This window comes from Dioscorea cayenensis, unplaced genomic scaffold, assembly GCF_009730915.1.
Source record: "Dioscorea cayenensis subsp. rotundata cultivar TDr96_F1 unplaced genomic scaffold, TDr96_F1_v2_PseudoChromosome.rev07_lg8_w22 25.fasta BLBR01001668.1, whole genome shotgun sequence".
Classification (NCBI taxonomy): Eukaryota; Viridiplantae; Streptophyta; class Magnoliopsida; order Dioscoreales; family Dioscoreaceae; genus Dioscorea; species Dioscorea cayenensis.
This window is the reverse complement of record NW_024088059.1, coordinates 56383-63961: the sequence shown is the minus strand read 5'-3', so window position 1 is coordinate 63961 and position 7579 is coordinate 56383. Positions and strand designations below refer to the sequence as shown.

Here is a 7579-nt window from a genome sequence, read left to right as displayed (position 1 = left end):
TTCAAGTGATTGTGGGTTCATAACTGTTGTTAGATACAAACCCCTAATGTTAATTATCCCAAACTTTTTCATTAGAGCCTCCAATTAAGAGCAAATGTGAATAAGAAATAATAGACAAATAAAATTAATTGTATTGACTTCATGATAAGGTACATGAATAGTAAATGAAACATGAACTTGGTTGAGACTAGACACAATCTTCATTGTCTATTTTTCTATCTTCTTCTATCTTCCAATGGCGTGAACTTATTCGGTTGTGAAACTCAATTTCCTCCTAACATTCTTGCTGAAAATTGCTCTTGAACATGTTTCTTTTAATTTCATAGACCTTGGTCAAACTTGAGTTTTTTTTATTTGATAGAAACGTTTCCAAAACTAACAAAGAGGGTCATGATCCCCTTCAAGTCACAATTGGACCAATCACACGAGGTCGGGCTAAGAAATTCAAGGAGGCTCTTGCTGGATTAATTCAAGAGGTTCAACTCAAACAAGATTACAAGCTCATCATCAATGAGGAACAAAGTTTGGTCCACATCATTAAAGCTATCATCAATTAGCTATTATCATTAAAACTCACCATCAATGCTTCTCATACTTCAATGCTTTGGAAAAGAAGAGTAGTTAATTTGTGATTGTCCCAAAGCATGCATGATTATTTAATGTTTTTATTTCTAAGCATGCATGAGTTTAATATTTAGGGGGCGTTTGGATCACGGATTGAGGGCTTGGGAATGGGAATCTCATTCCCAAGCTCTTGTTTGGTAATCAGGAAAGGCATGAATTGCCTCCATGCATGGGAAAAGGATTACTCCTAGGAGAGGCATCCTATTCCACCCAAAAATGGGGGGAGAAGTATGCCTTAGTTATAAAATTACTAATATACCCCTAGCATATATAATTACATATTTATATATTTTAGCTTTATTTAATTAAATTATTTTGGGAAATTAAAATTAAAATAAATAAAATTTAATTAATTTAATTAAACGTATTTAATGATATTAACTAATTTAATAAATATATAATTGTTAAATAAATTATTAAGATTAATTATATAATTATAATATATTGAAATATATATTTATATTATAAAAATAATTAATAATAAATAATGTTAAATATTTTCATTAAACATAATCTATTATTTTATATAATATCATATTATTTATATACAAGGGTATTGATGTAATTTTACTACATCCTACCTTTTCACTTTTTTTATTCTCAATCTTTATTCCCTTAAACCAAACGCATTATTCTCATTCCCCTTATTCCCATTCACATTCCTCTTCTTTTTTTATTCCCCCTATTCCCATTCCTATTCCGCAATCCAAACGGGCCCTTAGAGTTTAATGCTTAATATTTCTTGTAATAGTCTATATAAGGGCTGAACTATGGAATGAAAAGGTCTTTTGGTTGATTATTAAAAAGTGAGAGAAATCTCTTTGGTTCTTCGAAGAACTATCGAACTTATCAGGTTTGTTCTGTGGCGTTCATCTTGACTTATCAAACTATCTCCCACTCCCGTTTGCGGCGTCCTAACTATACCAAGGTTCTTGCTTTTCTATAGGCAACGGGTCACGGTAGTTCTCCCTTAAACCTGAGGGTAGAACGATCGTTTGGGCTAATCTTGTTACGGGTTTTGTCAAGTTCTTGTCGGGGTTCGTATTAGTTGGTATCAGAGCTCAATTTCCATTCTCAGGTTTACTTATCTTAGTTCTTGTTCTTTGATCTTCCAGTTATTTCCTTCCTTATCCTTTTGAAGTGTTTATTATTCCTCTTGAAGCACCTTTGAGGGAAAATTTGAAAAAAAAAGGAGAAGAAAGAAACAACTTCTCATTCAGTTGGTTCCAAAAAAAAAAAAAAGCCTTAATCCTTTCTTCACGTGCCTTTGCTTGGAGTAAGTCATTGTCTTCTCTTCACAATCTTTTTTTTTTACATCACCCTTTGCTTTCTCTAGACCGTACGATAGGCTCTTGTGTGAATTGTTGCTTGACCTTTTTGATTTGAGTTTGATTAGTTCGATAAGAACCGATAGAGAGATCTGTGAGTATTTCGTTAGTTGAGTGCCTCAAAAAAAAAAATCTCATGGCTCAAAACAATGAGAAAAGTGCTTCGGAGGGTGTTGATCCAAAGTTATTCATGGAGGCTATGATGGGAGAGATGCTGCGTTTGATGAGGCAGGAATTAGGGGAGGTTCATGAACGGTTTGATAAAATAGAAAATTCAAGACAATATCCACCGCACTCTCACAATCAAGGAGGAGAAAGACATGAACAGAGGTTTGAGGAGGATGGATTGAGTAGATCTGAGGGAGATGATGAACAAGGCTCGGTGGGTAGCCATAGGAGGAATACACCAAATAGGCGGGTTTGGAATCAAGAGGATAACAACTTCCATGGCATAAAAATGAATATTCCTTCTTTTCAAGGAAAACATGATCCCAAAGCCTACCTTGAATGGGAGAAGAAGGTGGAGTTAGTATTTGATTGCCACAACTACTCCTAAATGAAGAAGGTAAAACTTGCAGCTATTGAGTTTTCTGACTATGTTATTATTTGGTGGGATCAATTGTTGTTGAATAGGAGAAGAAATGGAGAAAGTCCAATAGAGACGTGGGAGAACATGAAAATTGTGATGAGGAAACGATTTGTTCCTAGTCACTACTACCGTGAGTTGTACCAAAAGTGGCAAAGGCTTCACCAAGGAAATCTAAGTGTTGAAGATTACTACAAGGACATGGAGATTGCTATGATTCGGGCTAATGTAGAAGAAGACCGAGAAGTTACAATGGCTAGATTTTTGAGTGGACTAAACCAAGAGATTCAAGATGGAGTGGAGATGCAACATTATGTGGAGTTGGAAGACATGGTGCACATGGCAATTAAGGTTGAGCGGCTTCTTAAGAGGAGGGGCAGTATGAGACAGCCTAGGGTTCTGGATCATCATCATCATGGAAGCCAAATTATGCAAAGAAGGAGGAGAAGCCAGCTATCAAGTCTAAACCAGAGCCAAAACAAGAACCATCAAGTCGTGACTATCAAGGTAAATCTGATTTGTCCACATCTCAAACTCGTGACATCAAGTGTTTTAAATGTCAAGGAAGAGGTCATATAGCAAGCCAATGCCCGAACAAGCGAGTCATGGTAGTGCAAGATAATGGTGAGATTGAAATGGAAGATGAGTTGGACACTACATCTATGCCCCCATTGGAGGTTGAAGGTGAGGAAGAATGTGCTGTTCATGGTGATTTGTTGGTGGCAAAGAGAGCTTTAAGTGTGCAAACAAAAGGAGAAGATGAGTTGCAACGAGATAATCTTTTCCACACTAGGTGTTTTGTTCACAAGGTATGTAGTGTGATTATTGATGGTGGGAGTTGTACAAATGTTGCTAGCACTACTTTAGTGGAGAAATTGGGGTTACCAACACTCATGCACCCAAGGCCATACAAGCTACAATGACTCAATGATAGTGGTGAAGTGAAAGTGAACAAACAAGTTCTAGTTTCCTTCCAAATCGGTAAATATGAAGATGAGGTGTTGTGTGATGTAGTACCCATGCAAGCTGGGCATTTGTTGCTTGGAAGGCCATGGCAATTTGATACGCGAGTGAAACATGATGGCTACACAAACAAATATTCCTTTGTGTTCCGTGAAAGGCCAATTACTCTTGTTCCCATGACACCAAAACAGGTTTATAATGATCAAGTGAGATTACAAAAAGAGAGTGACAAAAAGAGAGAAAATGAAAGAAAGAAAAAGAGTGAAAATCAGAGAGAAGTTGAGAAAAATAAGAGAGAAAAAGAAAAGAAAAGTTCAATTGTTGAGGGAAAATCAAAGGGAAAATCTGAGAGAAAACAACAAAATTTTTATGCAAGGGCAAGTGAGACAAAGCGAGCAATGTTTTTGAGACAGCCGATGATTGTATTTTTGTACAAAGAGGCATATTTGAATACTAACAGCCTTAACATGTCTTTGCCTTGTCCAATTGTTGAACTTTTGCAGGTGCTTGATGATGTTTTTCTCGAGGAGGCTCCACATGGATTACCACCTATTCGGGGAATTGAGCGTCAAATTGACTTTGTTCCCGGTGCCACAATCCCAAACCGACCAGCCTATAGAAGCAATCCCGAGGAGACAAAGGAACTACAACGGCAGGTTGAAGAGTTGATGGCAAAGGGCTATGTAAGGGAGAGCATGAGTCCTTGTGCTGTTCTGGTGATTTTGGTTCCTAAGAAGGATGGGACTTGGAGGATGTGTGTCGATTGTCGTGCCATCAACAACATTATGGTAAAGTATCGACATCCTATTCCTCGCTTAGATGATATGTTAGATGAACTACATGGTGCTAGTATGTTCTCTAAAATTGATTTGAAGAGTGGGTATCATCAAATAAGAATGAAAGAAGGTGATGAATGGAAAATTGTGTTTAAAACAAAACATGGATTATATGAGTGGTTAATGATGCCTTTTGGGTTGTCTAATGCACCAAGTAGTTTTATGCGCTTGATGAACCATGTCTTGAGGGAATTCATTGGTAGATTTGTTGTTGTTTATTTTGATGATATTCTTATTTACAGCAAATGCTTGGATGATCATGTTGAGCACTTAAAATCAGTTTTAAATGTACTTCAAAAGAGAAGCTATTTGCTAACTTGCAAAAATGCATTTTTTGCACAGATAAGCTTGTATTTCTTCTTTTTGTTGTGAGTGCAACATGTATACAAGTTGATGAGGACAAAATCCGTGCGATTCAAGAATGGCTGAGTCCTACTAGTGTTGGAGTTGTTCAAAGTTTTCATGGCCTTGCTAGTTTCTATAGAAGGTTTGTAAAAGATTTCAGTAGCATTGCCACTCCACTGACGGAGGTGATTAAGAAGAACGTGGGGTTCAAATGGGGGGAAGAGCAAGAACGGGCATTTCAGTTGCTCAAGGACAAATTGACCCATGCTCCCGTACTTGCTCTGCCTGATTTTACTAACACTTTTGAGATTGAATGTGATGCTTCAGGTTCGGGTATAGGTGTTGTTCTCATGCAAGGAGGAAGACCAATTGCATATTTTAGTGAGAAACTAAGTGTGGCAGCTTTAAACTACCCTACTTATGACAAGGAGTTATATGCGTTGGTTCGAGCATTAGAGACATGGCAACACTACTTATGGCCAAAGGAATTCGTGATTTACATAGATCATGAGTCATTGAAGCAGTTGAAGGGCCAACATAAGCTAAATAGAAGACATGCGCGATGGGTAGAATTCATTGAGACATTTCCCTATGTCATCCGGTACAAGCAAGGCAAGGAGAATGTTGTGGCAGATGCATTATCTCGTAGGTATGCTTTACTTTCCACTCTTGATGTGAAGGTTCTCGGTTTTGAACATATAAAAGATTTATATGCTTATGATCATGATTTTGGTGATGTGTATCAATCTTGTAAGAAATTTACATTTGGAAAATACTTTAGACATGATGATTTTCTATTCAGGGAAAACAAGTTGTGTTTGCCTAATTGTTCAGTGCGAGATTTGTTAGTGAGGGAATCACATGGAGGAGGATTAATGGGGCACTTTGGTATAGCTAAGACTGTTAGTGTTTTACAAGAACATTTTTATTGGCCACATATGAAACGTGATATAGAAAGGATTTGTGGTAGATGTGTCACTTGTAAGCAAGCTAAGTCAAGGATACAACCCCATGGTTTATACACACCACCATTGCCAATTCCTAGTGAGCCTTGGATTGATATTTTGATGGATTTTGTCTAAGGATTACCCCGGTCAAAATGAGGTAGGGATTCAATATTTGTTGTTGTGGATCGATTTTCGAAAATGGCACATTTTATTCCATGTCACAAAAACTGATGATGCTCCAAATATATTTGAATTGTTTTTTCGTGAAATTGTGAGATTGCATGGTATGCCTAGAACTATCATTTCAGATTGGGATGCTAAGTTCTTGAGCTACTTTTGGAAAACATTGTGGGGTAAATTAGGAACTAAATTGCTGTTTTCTACTACATGTCACCCACAAACCGATGGTCAAACTGAAGTAGTTAATAGAACTTTATCTACTTTGTTGCGAGCTATAATTCAAAAAAATATCAAAACCTGGGAAGATTGTTTACCACATGTTGAATTTGCGTATAATCGTGTTGTTCATTCTGCTACTCAGTTTTCACCCTTTGAGATTGTGTATGGTTTTAATCCATTAACTCCTTTAGACTTAACTCCTTTGCCTATGACTGAGCGTGTAAATCTAGATGGCAAAAGCAAAGCTGAATTTGTTAAACAGATCCATGAGAAAGCAAGGCTCAACATCGAACGAAGGACAGAGCAATATGCAAAGCAAGCCAAATAAAGGGCGACGAAAGGTTGTGTTCAAACCAGGATATTGGGTTTGGCTGCATTTAAGAAAGGAAAGATTTCCTGAACAACGGCGCTCCAAGCTACTGCCACGAGGGGACAGTCCATTTCAATTTCTTGAGCGTATCAATGATAATGGGTACAAGCTAGATTTACCAGGTGAGTACAATGTTAGTGCCACATTTAATATTGCTGATCTATCCTTTTTTGATGTAGGTGATGATTTGAGGGCAAATTCTATTCAGGAGGGGAATGATAGAAACGTTTACAAAACTAACAAAGAGGGTCATGATCCCCTTCAAGTCACAATTGGACCAATCACACGAGGTCGGGCTAAGAAATTCAAGGAGGCTCTTGCTGGATTAATTCAAGAGGTTCAACTCAAACAAGATTACAAGCTCATCATCAATGAAGAACAAAGTTTGGTTCACATCATTAAAGCTATCATCAATTAGCTATTATCATTAAAACTCACCATCAATGCTTCTCATACTTCAATGCTTTGGAAAAGAAGAGTGGTTAATTTGTGATTGTCCCAAAGCATGGATGAGTATTTAATGTTTCTTATTTCTAAGCATGCATGAGTTTAATATTTAGAGGTTAATGCTTAATATTTCTTGTAATAGTGTATATAAGGGCTGAACTATAGAATGAAAAGGTCTTTTGGCTGATTATTAAAAAGTGAGAGAAATCTCTTTGGTTCTTCGAAGAACTATCGAACTTATCAGGTTTGTTCTGTGGCGTTCATCTTGACTTATCAAACTATCTCCCACTCCCGTTTGCGACGTCCTAACTATACCAAGGTTCTTGCTTTTCTATAGGCAACGGGTCGTGGTACTTCTCCCTTAAACTTGAGGGTAGAACGATCGTTTGGGCTAATCTTGTTACGGGTTTCGTCAAGTTCTTGGCGGGGTTCGTATCATTATTTCTTTTTTTAGTTTGTATTTTCAAACATCATTTGGTTTTTAGTTTGCAATCTTTTTATTTTTGTAAGTCAAACCTTGATCCCCTTTGAGTTTCATCCTTGAAGACTTCAATGTTTCATGCTTGTGAGGTCCTCAAGTCTTTGTTTGTAGAATTCATTGGGTATTTGACTTCTTCATGACCTAAGACATGAAGGTTCCATTAATCATTATTTTGATATTTTTTGAGTCCCGACTCTTCCATTAGGTTTGGAGTCTTGACTAGTGCATCATCAAGTCATGACCCGTCACATAA

At 37.1% G+C, this 7579-nt stretch overlaps 1 pseudogene; it reads left to right on the top strand.

Moving 5' to 3' along the window:
* The first annotated feature begins 2625 nt into the window (after positions 1 to 2625).
* Positions 2626 to 6626, top strand: LOC120256862 (annotated as a pseudogene).
* Positions 6627 to 7579: the final 953 nt, after the last annotated feature.